The sequence below is a fragment of the Phyllobates terribilis genome, unplaced genomic scaffold, assembly GCF_046119375.1.
Source record: "Phyllobates terribilis strain yellow unplaced genomic scaffold, ASM4611937v1 Scaffold_4__5_contigs__length_816908805, whole genome shotgun sequence".
Classification (NCBI taxonomy): Eukaryota; Metazoa; Chordata; class Amphibia; order Anura; family Dendrobatidae; genus Phyllobates; species Phyllobates terribilis.
This window is the reverse complement of record NW_027362764.1, coordinates 661,224,257-661,236,628: the sequence shown is the minus strand read 5'-3', so window position 1 is coordinate 661,236,628 and position 12,372 is coordinate 661,224,257. Positions and strand designations below refer to the sequence as shown.

Sequence of the window (12,372 nt, the reverse complement as noted above, 5' to 3'; positions counted from 1 at the left end):
GTAGGACACTATTTATTTTCACACTATGATCTGCCATTGAGTTGCTCAGAGATTGTTCAATTTCACACCTCCGTGGGCCACATGTATTGTTCAATGTCACACCTAGCTCAGCCAATTTTTACACTGTACACATAACTAATTTAATTAAACTGTCCTAATGCAAACTGCCATCTCAGGTGACAAAGACAAGATGGTAAAATCAAAAAAATAAATGAGTTTCACATACTGCTCTACTTTTTTTTCCCTAAAAACGCAGCAAAACCTGATAGCTATATTAACACTAGGCTTTTTTTCACCACCCATTACTTTTAATGAGTGAAAAAACATGCATAAAAAAATGCTGAAACAAGTGACATTCTCTATTGAGCAAAAAAACATGCAAAGCACAAAATACTGATGACACGAAAACCAATGTGTGTGCATGAGATTTGTGAAATCTCATAGACTTTGCTAGTACTGTAAAACGCAGGTGAAAATTTGCATAAAAACGCATCAAAAAACGCTGAAAAAATGCCTAGTGTGAACATAGCCTTAGAGACTCACTTTCTCCACATGTATAGGGCTCCAATCTGTTGAACCAGCATACATGTGACTCTTATGATATATCATATCAATATGTCAAAAGTTTTTGAGGAAAACCCTTAGAGTCTGTTTATTGAATTTGTTTGTATTATTTTAAGAAAAAAAAAATAGTTGTTGCATTATTTAAAGATTCAAAATTTGTATCCTCTTAATATATTGCAGTCATCAGATTTTATAGCACTGTGTACTTACAATTGCTCATTTTGCCCTTCTACTGGGTGAGTTCTTCTCTTTTCCATTAGATCTATGATATCACGTGATTAAAAACTGACTAGCTTAATCATTCTAAATGTTATGTAGAAACAGGAAGTCTACTTTCACTGCATGAGTCATAAGTCACTGCAAAATTCCTGGCAGGAGGAGGAGGGAGCAGCTGGGTCAGGAGTTGAAGAACAGGGTGACTCATGCAGGGACAAGAGACTTCCTGTTTCTACATAGAAACATACAGAGAAAAGAAGAATTATCTGGGTAGAAAGTCTAAATGAGGAATTGTAAGTACACAGTGCTATATCATATGATGACTGCAATATATCAAGAGGATAAAATCTTTCATGACAGTGCTTATTTAAGTATATACAGTATACTTTTTTTGCCTCTTATTAGCTCAAGCTATAGTTGTCGTTCTACTCTTTTTCTAGGTTGTTTCTTAAATTGTATACTAAGGCAAGACAAAGTCAATTTACAAAATTCTACAATATCCTATAAAGGTCTCAAGATTGGAAAGCATTAAACTTCAGCCCGTTAACAGACGTTGTGAGGAGAGAAGTAGCCAACAAGAATAGATATACATTCTTCTTCGAAATTGAGTCGAATAATGTATTAAGTCAGAGCTCTCCAATAACAATTTTGAAAAAAAACAGTTCAACATACGTAGTTTGTAGAACCAGTAAGAAAAGGAGTAGACATGGATATTATATGAACCGTTAAGTACTGGAAGTATTTTGTCAAGGTTTAACAAAGGAGTTTCTTCAAGAGTAAGTTCACATTCAGATCAAAGAAAAATGATCCAACGGTGGTAAGGTGGTAGAAAAATATCATGCTAGAAAAAAATTATTTTACAAAAATAGTAGTTCAATCAAGCAACAAATTTTAAATTGATATATACAATAGCTGGATGCATCAAAAAACATCTAGAATAAATACAAATGTCCACAAGCAACTAGCCATTTTTGCCAACATTTCACAAGGAGTGCTTAACACATTTGAAAGTTTTTGTCACTACAAATTAGACCTTTTTTTCCCCTTTAATGAAATATTTGTCTTAGGCCATAAAGAGTTTAGTGTCACAGGTGTGTCAGGTTTGACAAACAGTCATACTGGATCTGGCTGTAGAAGGTCGCTCCATTTGGCCTTGCAAACACCTTCTTGATACTTTCATCATCCCTCTCCCTTTAGGACCCAGCAGTGATCTCCACCTTCTGTTGCTAATTAACACACCCTTGCTGGATCCTTAAATACACTCAGTTTCTCCAGAGAGGTGCTGGTGATAGGGTTAATTCCGCTGTTCCAATCTGAATTCTTCAGGTCTGAAGCTAAGTGTATCCCCTTGTCAGTTTCCCTTTTTTGTCTTCAGCTACAGTGGGGCTTACTAGTGCTCACCCCTCCCCATCCCTACCTAGGGCCTAGCTTTAAGTTCAGCCAGGGCTAAGGTATCCTGCTCGGGGATAGGTGTGGAACCTATTTAGGGACGATAGGGGAGTCAGGGTGTTGTTTGATCTGCTTAGGGGTCTCCACTCTCCCTTTCCCTAGTTGCCGGGCTTCCCCCCTTTTGCCATCATTGTACGCTGAGTTCTTCCTATACCTAGCATGATAGTTAGTCACTTTTTCTTGTTAGTTCAGCTTTCCTAACAATCTATACAGTCCATAAAACGACCACTGATGGAGAAGCATGTGACCAGGCAAGTCCATCAAGTCCATCAGCCTATTACAGTGGAAAACCCGCTTTCCCCAATGAGTTTATTTAAAATTAGGGCAGGTGCACATGGCCATCAATTCCCTCATCCCAGAGAATCAGGTCAATTATGCAAATGACGCACTGATCAAAGATTAGAGTTTGATCAGAGTGTTAGCATTGTGTAATCTGAGTCTCTTGGATGAGAGAATCAGAGCACACTGTGAGGAGAAGATGGTGAGCAAAATTTCTCCAACTTCTCCATTGTGTCAGTGCTCAGAAGTCATACAAGTGCATTCTGATGATTTCCCTGCACTCATTGACTTGCACAGCAGTGTGTGATCTGAATATCGGATCAAACTTGGATATGCTGCAAATTTTTCCTTCGACCGGCTTGATGCGAGGAAAAAAAATTTGACATGTGCACGGCCCCATAGAATACCATTGGTCCCATGTTTTGTCAGATCGCATTCATGGTGGTATGAGAAATCCCTTAGAGGCGTCTAAAGGACTGATCTGGTCAGATCTCGATCATTTGATTATTGTTCATGTGATCATATGATCACTGAGAAAAAAAGAGAACATTACATAGTTGCTTCAGTCAGTTGAGTCTTGCCGCCATAATTTGATGTCTATGTACGTCACATAATTGCTCAAGTGTTGTAAATAGAAAAGAAAGAAATGGAGTGATACAGAATTTCTAAGGGAATTAATTATAATTTTCTTTATTTTCATGTTTTAGCACAATTAAAACTAAAAATAGCAATTCAGTAATTTCAACATTGCAAAAATTGAATGCCTCTTATGTTGACCAGCCCGCATTTTGATTAAATCCTTTAGTATAAAACTTGTCTTTTTTTTCTTTCTTTCGAAAACTCGATCTGTTGCATACTTCTTTTATCTAGAGATATTGTGAAAGATTGATTGTAAATCTTTAGCAATTATCATTGAGTTTTCCAGGTGGAGACAATAAGTAACAGCATGTGCTACGCAATTTGACATGTTTATATAATTTTGTGACAACATTGCTCTAGATTTTTAACCTGCCTCCAGATGTGCTAGCACTATCAGATCCATTGTTAATACATTTAGCATGTTGAAGAAATGGCCTTTCCAGCACACATTTTTTTTTTAACACAAAAAGTCTTTTATCAACTGAAGTTAAAGAACAAGTGTCTTGTCATCGCAAAAATCTATGAATAATCCAACTTTGGGCATATTTTAATAATTTATCTGGATGAAATCATAATTTGTGACCTCAAAGACACATATGGAGTCATTTTTCTAAGTTTAAATGATTTCCCAAAGTGAGTCATGATGCTTTGTGGGGTTTAAGAAGCTATTCATAATGTTTTACACAGAAAAACTCTGTAACAGTAATATCTTGATAATATTGTATATCAACATTCAAAGAGTAAAAATAAGCTGTTTCTGTTCATATTAGAAAAAAATAGCAGCACTGTGGAAAACATGGGTGCAGATCCATTGCCTATGACAAAAGCAGAAAGCATGCCAATTCACAATATAAAAAGTGGAGGTCCTTTATTGACCCATATTTGTGCGATATTTTGGCTCCAAACAAACAATGAGTCATTCTCAAGCATAGCAAAGTGAAAATTGTGCAGACATTTACCGGTTGAGACCATAATCCATAAACTAAAGGGGTTGTCCAGGACTTTTATACTGATGGGATCCTTAGGATAGGTCATCAATATTTGATTGGTGTGGGTGCGACACCAGCCAATTCCACCGATGAGTTGTTCCCGGTGCCGGTGGCAGCTGGAAGTGCTGAGTTGCGGAGCTGCATAGCTCAGCTCTATCAATGGAATAGTGGCCGCTGCTAGGTACTGCACATCCGCCTCTTAATGATTCTAATAGGGGGTGGATGTGCAGTACCCAGCCACGGCCACTATTTCATTGATGGAGCTGTGCTTTGCAGATCCATTAACTCAGCACTTTCGACCACCTCCGGTACTTGGAACAGCTGATCGGAGGAGGGGGGTGCCGGGTGTCTCGCACCCTCACTGTTCAGATATTGATGACCTATCCTAAAGATAGGCCATCAGTATAAAGGTCCCGGACAACCCCTTGAACATCATTAAATATATAAAAATTAAGTCAATTAATAGAAAGTGCATCTTATATTGCAAGAATTGCATTGTGAACATTTCATTGTCCCATATGAATGCAATATTATATCTTAATTGTTCAATAAATTTATAACACCTGTTACGCCATACATGCATACAAGCTAAAGTGCAGCTCATCATGTGGTCCAGTCAGCATGTCTACATAAGGTAAATGCCATATTCAGGCATCAATGTGTCCACAAAGCGCACACCTGAATTACAGGTCTTCCCTGACCTTTGGGTTATGTGTTTGTAATGTCCTAGTTGCTTTCTGATTGCATTGGCAGCCAAATCACTGAGTGGCATACGTCATATTAACAAAATAACCAAAATGTTCATAAGGCAAATACATAAATACACTAATAGGTACATGCGTAGTATAAATATCAAAATAAACATAGTAACATAGTCTTCCTTCAACCTTAAAAACTAAGTCCATCTAGTTCAACCCATAGCCTAACATGTTGATACAGAGGATTATTTTATTTGCCTTTGCAGCAGCTGCCTGACACTAGCCACCAAACGTGAGCTTGTCGTCCACCAATACACCCAGGTCTTTTTCAGTGACAGTTTTTCCCAGTGTTTTACAATTAAGCATATAATTATACATTTTATTTCTTCTGCCCAAGTGCATTACCTTACATTTATCCCCATTAAAGCTCACTTGCCCTTTATCAGCCCAAGCTTCTAGTTTACATAGATCCTCCTGTAATATAAAATTGTCCTCCTCTTTATTGATTACCCTGCAGAGTTTAGTGTCATCTGCAAATATTGAAATACTACTCTGTATGCCCCCTACAAGGTCATTAATAAATATGTTAAAAAGAAGCGGGCCCAATACTGACCCCTGTGGTACCCCACTGTTAACTGTTACCCAGTCTGAGTGTGTTCCATTAATAACCACCCTTTGTTTCCTATCACTGAGCCAGTTCTTAACCCACTTACATATATTTTCCCCTATCCCCATTGTTCTCATTTTATTTATCAACCTTTTGTGTGGAACCATATCAAAAGCTTTTGAAAAGCCCATATACAAAACATTCACTGCATTCCCTTGGTCCAGTCCGGAACTTACCTCTTCATAAAAGCTGATCAGATTAGTTTGACAGGAACGGTCCCTCGAAAACCCATGTTGATATTGGGTCATGAGGTTATTCTTCTTCAGATACTCTAGTATAGCATCTCTTAGAAAACCCTCCAGGATTTTACCCACAGTAGAGGTTAAGCTTACTGGCCTATAATTTCCAAGCTCAGTTTTTGACCCCTTTTTGAATATTGGCACCACATTTGCTATATGCCAGTCCTGTGGTACAAACCCTGTTATTATGGAATCTTTAAAGATTAAAAATAATGGTCTATCTATGACTTTACTTAATTCCTGTAGTCCTCGTGGGTATATCCTATCCGGGCCCGGGGATTTCTCAAATTTAGTGATTTTTAGACGCCGCTGTACTTCCTGCTGGGTTAAGCAAGTGACATTTAATGGGGAATTTTTGTTATCACTGATCATGTTTTCTGTCATGCGATTTTCTTGTGTAAATATTGTTGAAACCCAGTAGTGTAAATCCACTATTTCACCCAGACTATTTTTAAGGGGGCCAACACTATCATTTTTTAGTTTCTTACTATTTATGTAGTTAAAGAATATTATTGGATTATTTTTACTTTCTTTGGTAATGAGTCTCTCTGTCTCAATCTTTGCTGCCTTGATTTAGTTTTTACAGATTTTATTTAATTTCTGTATTTATTTAATGCCTCATCACTACCTACTTGCTTTAGATCTCTAAATGCTTTCTTTTTGTCACTTATTGCGCCCCTTACAGCTCTATTTAGCCAAAGTGGTTTCCTCCTATTTCTTGCATGTTTATTCCCATAGGGTATATATTGTACACAGGTCCTATTCAGGATGCTAATAAATGTCTCCCATTTGCTTTGTGTAGTTTTATGTCTCAGGATATCCTCCCAGTTTATTGCACTAAGATCATCTCTCAACCGTTGGAAATTTGCCTTCCTGAAGTTTAGTGCCCTTGTAACCCCTCAACTACACATTTTATTAAAAGATACATGAAAACTTATTATTTTGTGATCACTATTACCCAAGTGACCCCCAATTCGTATATTTGATATGCGGCCTGGCCTGTTGGTTAATATTAGGTCTAGCAGTGCCTCCCTTCTTGTTGGGTCCTGAACCAGTTGTGAAAGGTAATTGTCTCTCATAGTTGTCAAAAACCTATTACCTTTGCTGGAACTATTGGTTTCTGTTCCCCAATGTATTTCAGGGTAGTGAAAGTCCCCCATAATAATGACTTTTCCTTGAGTCACTGATTCATCTATTTGCTTTATGAGGATATTCTCCGCTGCTTCCATTATTTTTGGAGACTTGTAACAAACCCCTGTCAGTAATTTATTATTTTCCCCCTCCCCTTATCTCTAATCACACAGGGACTCTACATTTTCAATAGATTCACATATATTCTCACGCAAGATGGGTTTTAAGGATGATTTTACATATAAACACCCCCCCCCTTGCTTGTTTGTACGGTCATTTCTGAACAGACTATAGCCCTGTAAGTTAACTGGCCAGTCATAGCTCTCATCCAGCCATGTCTCAGCTATTCCCACCATGTCATAATTATTTTCCACCAAAATTAATTCTAATTCCTCCATTTTGTTGGTGAGGCTCCTGGCATTAGTGTACATGCATTTTATGTATCTCTCTGTACCTCTATTCCTTTTTACTATATTGATTTTTCTAACTGCACCCCCAATTTCTTTATTTGTGCCCAGGTCACTATATGCACTAATACCCCCCCCCCCCCAATCCCTAGTTTAACCACTCTTCCAACCTTCTAGCAATTTTCTCCCCCAGCACGGCTGCACCCTCCCCATTGAGGTGCAGCCTGTCCCTAGCGTAGAACTTGTAGCCAACTGAGAAGTCGGCCCATATAGGCACCATATATAAGAAGGGTAAAAACTAAAAGCCTTAGGCTATGTGCCCACGATGCAGAAATGAATCAGAAAATTTCTGCTTCATTTCTGCAAGTAAAAACGCATGCGGAATTCCGCACGCGTTTATCGTGCGTTTATCGCGCGATTTCCACATGCGGAATTGCCTTGCGTTTTTTAATGCATTGCAAAAGGCAATTCCACTTGCGGAAACGCAAAATTAATGAACATGCTGCGGATTTTTGAACGCAGCATAAACGCTGCGGAAAAATCCGCAACGTGGGCATTGAACTTGCCCCCTTGGGGACCATGGGGTGCGGATTACCTAGCATTTAACAAGCGTTTACGCTGCGGAAATTCTGCAGCATAATCGCTTGAAAAACGCAACGTGGGCACGCAGCCTTTTGGTGATGGACTTCTAAAGGCCTTCCCTTAAGAACATTTTTAGTATTTTGTCTTTTACTTAATATGGTAACCACTATTCTGGCTTACATTGGAATTGATAGGTAATGATAATATATTGCAATATTGTAGAAATGCCATTTTTGGCAAATATTATCAAATATATTCTCAGTTCAGAATGCAAAAAACAACCCATTTCCATGGACAGAAAAATAAAACTGTTACATGTCTCAGAAAATGGTGACACAAACGAGGTTCTGAATTTGTTTTAACCACTAGAATATATATATATAAAATAGTTTTTTGCATCACTGTAATCATACTAACCTGGAGAATCATATTGGCAAGCCATTATTATTGCAGAATGGAAGCTGTAAAAATGAACACTCCAAAAAAAACAATGGCAGAATTGTATTTTTTTCACCATATCACCACACTTGGATCTCTTTTATCATTCTTTAGTACATTATATGGTAAAATGAATACCACAAAAGCAAGCACTCATATGGCTTGTGTTGACAGAAAAAAAATAAAAAGTAATGGTTCTTGGAAAAAGAGGAAAAAACAAAAGCAAACAAAATTCCAGCTTCCCAAAATGTTAACCAAAGGGTTATGCTCAAAAAAATCAACTAAGGGTCTTACTGCTTGCACACCCAGTGATCAGGACTCTAGAATCTTGAATTAAATGATGGCCTCCCATAAAGCCAAGCCTGTGGCTAAGCTTCACAGGAGTGCCAAGATGGCAGCCATAGAGGTCTTCAGCAGGCCTCTGTCTGCGATGATAACCCATCGGCTCCCAGCAATCACATCACAGTGGAGCAATGGGTGCAAGTGATCCATGAACCATCTATTACTCCATTTAAATGCCACGGTCAGTGACGGACAGCGACATTTAAATGGTTAAACTGTAGCGATTGGAGCTAGCTCCAGTCAATGCTGTTATAGGCAGTTGTTGGCTGCGTAACACAGACAGAATCTTCTTGGTATGGAGCAGGCTTAGTTCCTGAGCCCACTCTTTACAATTTACATGCCACCTGTGACAAAAATGTACATCAAAGAACATTAAGGGGTTAAAAAGTAACGAATAGAATTAACTATCACCGTAAGCCTTCACTGGGGCATTAGGTGGAATCTTTTGTTGTAGGTCAACATAGGGAAATCTTTCCAGTGTATACTTCTGGCAGAAGGCTCAAAAACAGTGTGGGTGTGGTCTCTTAAATAAGCAGTCACAGAACTTTTGTGGGCAGCACAACATTTAAAGTAAATTCAACATTTTTATTAAAGTGAAGCTATCATCAAAAAATCATCTATTGTTTAAATCAGGTTTTCTGCATTTACAAAAAACACTTTATTAAAAAAAAAAAATTGTAACCTTTATTGATGAGCAAACGTGCTCGGCACTGTTGGTTACTCGATCAAGCATTAAGGTGCAAAGGTATACTCGTTACTCGGTCGAGTATCGGGGATGCTCGAGCGCAATGCTCGATTTCCTGTCCCACATGTTTCACGACTGTTAGACAGCCAATTAACATGCGGGGATTGCCTGCCATACATAGTAATGCAGTATAGCCATGTTGGCTATGGGCATTACTGTGATTGGCCGGTCACATCGCGTCATTGGGTCTAAGACCCGTGGACCTGATGCTCGGCCTACTGACCTCTGAAATCAGAGGATAAAATGAATATTCATTGCTTCCTCTGTCCATCTCTCAGTGCTGAGAGATGGGCTGGGGAAGCAGTGAATATTCATTAAGAATTTACATCTGCTTAACTAGCAGATGAATTATTTAAAAACAAGCACACACAAAAGTCCTTTATTTAAAAAAATACTCCCCGACAATTCCCGTAATTTACTCATTTATTACAAAGTAAAGATCCCACGCAGGTTTGATATAGTTCACGGCACCACGATCACTGCGCCGACGTCTGCAGCATGAAAAGCCTCGTTCACAGAACAAAGCTTAACATGCTATAGCAACCATTGCCCGTTCTCATGCTTTGGGTAGCAGAAGAGGCGGCCACTGTGACGAGCGATGATGTCAGGAAGGCTACCGCCGGCCACAGACGCTGAGTGACAGAGTGGGAGACAGCATCTGTAAGTGGCGGTAACCTTATTGACGTCACCGCCGGTCACAGACACTGCCTGTTATCGTGGAGTGTTGCGAGATCCTGCAGTGTGTGCTGGTGTGACAGCATATGAAACCTATATGAAGCTCCATATGCTGGAATTTTGAATGGGGCTCATTGTGAGACATCAATGTGGATTACAGGAGATCCATTGAACTACAGCAGACCAGCGAGGGATGTTTTTTGGGAAATAAATTGGTGAAAAAGGGTGTGTAACAGACCGCAGAGTGGTAGTCAAGGGCGAATGTTGCTTCTTTGACACCCCGGCCCGCTACAGGAAATAGTATATTGTGGGGTTGCAGGTGCGCCGATACTTCGAGATCTGAGATCTCCATAGTCCATGTTAAGGCACTGGGTGCAGAACTATCCCGTTTAACCCTCTTAGTCAAGAAGCCAAAGCAGCTGTTATAAACAGTGTTCTTTTTATGCCCAGCAAACAGGTGAACATGGAGTACCAGGTTATACATTCTACATCACTTCCCACACAGTACACAGGCTACATTCTCAGAGTTACAGTGTTTGCACTGTTTCTGGCAACAGGTATGGCACAGTAGTGAGGAGAGATCTTAAATGCCTGCAATTTTCCTTAGGGGTAGGGTCATATGGATTCACGTGTGTCGCTATGCCCTGATCCCCTGTGTCATTGCTTATATCAGTCCCAGGGGCTGCTCGTAAAAATGTGCTCCCTGTTTCAGTACCCACAGCAGGGCGATACCTTGTCCCAAGGTCCATTTCTCACTGGACAGTACCTTCAGTACCTACAGCACGATGCTATCTCTTCCCAATGTCCCCTTTCTCACTGGACAGTACGCTTCCTGGAATTATAAACTTTTCTCTTGCAGGGTTCCCCACTTGCCTGTGTCGTCCTGCTGCCTCTGTAACTAGATCATTTTCCTCATGAGCCTTGTAGTTCCACACTAGGAACAATCTGTCTTGCCTCTTTCGCTTCCTCTTCTAGACTGACTAAAATGGATCCCTTTCTCCCAGAATCCCATAGAACTACCTCCCACTCTGGGCTGTGCTTCTAGTTAACCCTCACATTATCTTTGTGCCTGATGTCTATCCTTGCCTTGTATCTGGGCAGATTTCACCTTTCACCTACATTCTATACCAGAATGAAAAGGAAGACTGTGACATCTTGTGGCAGCCCACAGGAAGATAACCATTAAATACATAGCAGTAACATACATGCAAAATACATTTTCACACATTTAACCAACAGAAATATCAGAGGAGTGGAATGCCATCCTCACCACACTCACATGTGTCTGGGTTTTTTTTTGTTAAAATAAAGGACTTTTCTGTGTGTGGTCATTGATTTTTACTTACAGTCTGACTTACACCTCTCCATTACTAACACTAGGGCTTGGTGTCAATCTGGAAGAGCTGTCTCTGTTCATGTGGGGCAGAATTGGCACATCTAATGTGACATGCCTGTTGTAGGGCAGCTGCGGGCTGGTATTTTTAGGCTGGAAAGGAACTTACTAGCCTGATATCAGCCCGCAGCTGTCTGCTTTGCGTTAGCTGGTTATTAAAAATAGGGGGGGGGGGGCCCACGCCATTTTTTAAAATGATTTTTTTATTGATAAAAACAACAGGGAAATACGGTGAGAGATGGTGGTTTTTTTTCTTCTCTTTTTTTATTTTGCCTTATATACAGGTCATTATACACCAAAGAATGTTTCCTAACATTTTTTTCCTGTAAAATCCATCTTATCTTCAGTTTTTTATGTTTTACTTTCAGTCTGTAAAAGTGGCGTACTACTCTGACAACACTGTTCTCAGCAGTGACCTGGGAGTCAGAGATGCGTCCAGGGGTCTTCCCCATGCGGTTCCCATTCCATTTCAACAGTGCTTCCATCCATTTCAGTGGTTCCCCCCACCCCAGACCTCCTGGTAGGGTCTGCCATAAAAATGCTCGAGTTTTCCATTGACTTCCATTATATTCGTTAGTCAAGTCGACATTATGATTTGCTCGATTCGAGTAATGCGCACCCGACCATTTTAGTGCTCGCGCATCTCTAGTAACATTGCAATTTTCACACTGGCTACTGGGGCTTTTTAGACTCATATTTCCTGTCTTTTGAGGAAAAGTTTTTCACAGGCTCCTTATCAGCATTACAATGATAGGTAACATCTCTATACACAGCTTATAACACAGGATCCACCAATCACAATAGAAAATGTCACAGTTGACTCTGCTTCCACTCCCTTCACAGTCATCTTTGTATAGGTTTATAAGACTCTGTTTATTGTGGCTATGTACATGTATTATTTCTTGAAACAACAAAAAGT

At 39.6% G+C, this 12,372-nt stretch overlaps 1 long non-coding RNA gene across 1 annotated transcript in view; it reads right to left on the bottom strand.

Moving 5' to 3' along the window:
• Positions 1-11,038, bottom strand: part of LOC141264477 (uncharacterized) — a 346,631-nt gene extending 335,593 nt beyond the window's left edge. The window contains exon 1 of the long non-coding RNA XR_012319961.1: positions 10,930-11,038. This is a non-coding gene — a long non-coding RNA (uncharacterized lncRNA). The remainder of the gene's footprint in view (positions 1-10,929) is intronic.
• Positions 11,039-12,372: the final 1,334 nt, after the last annotated feature.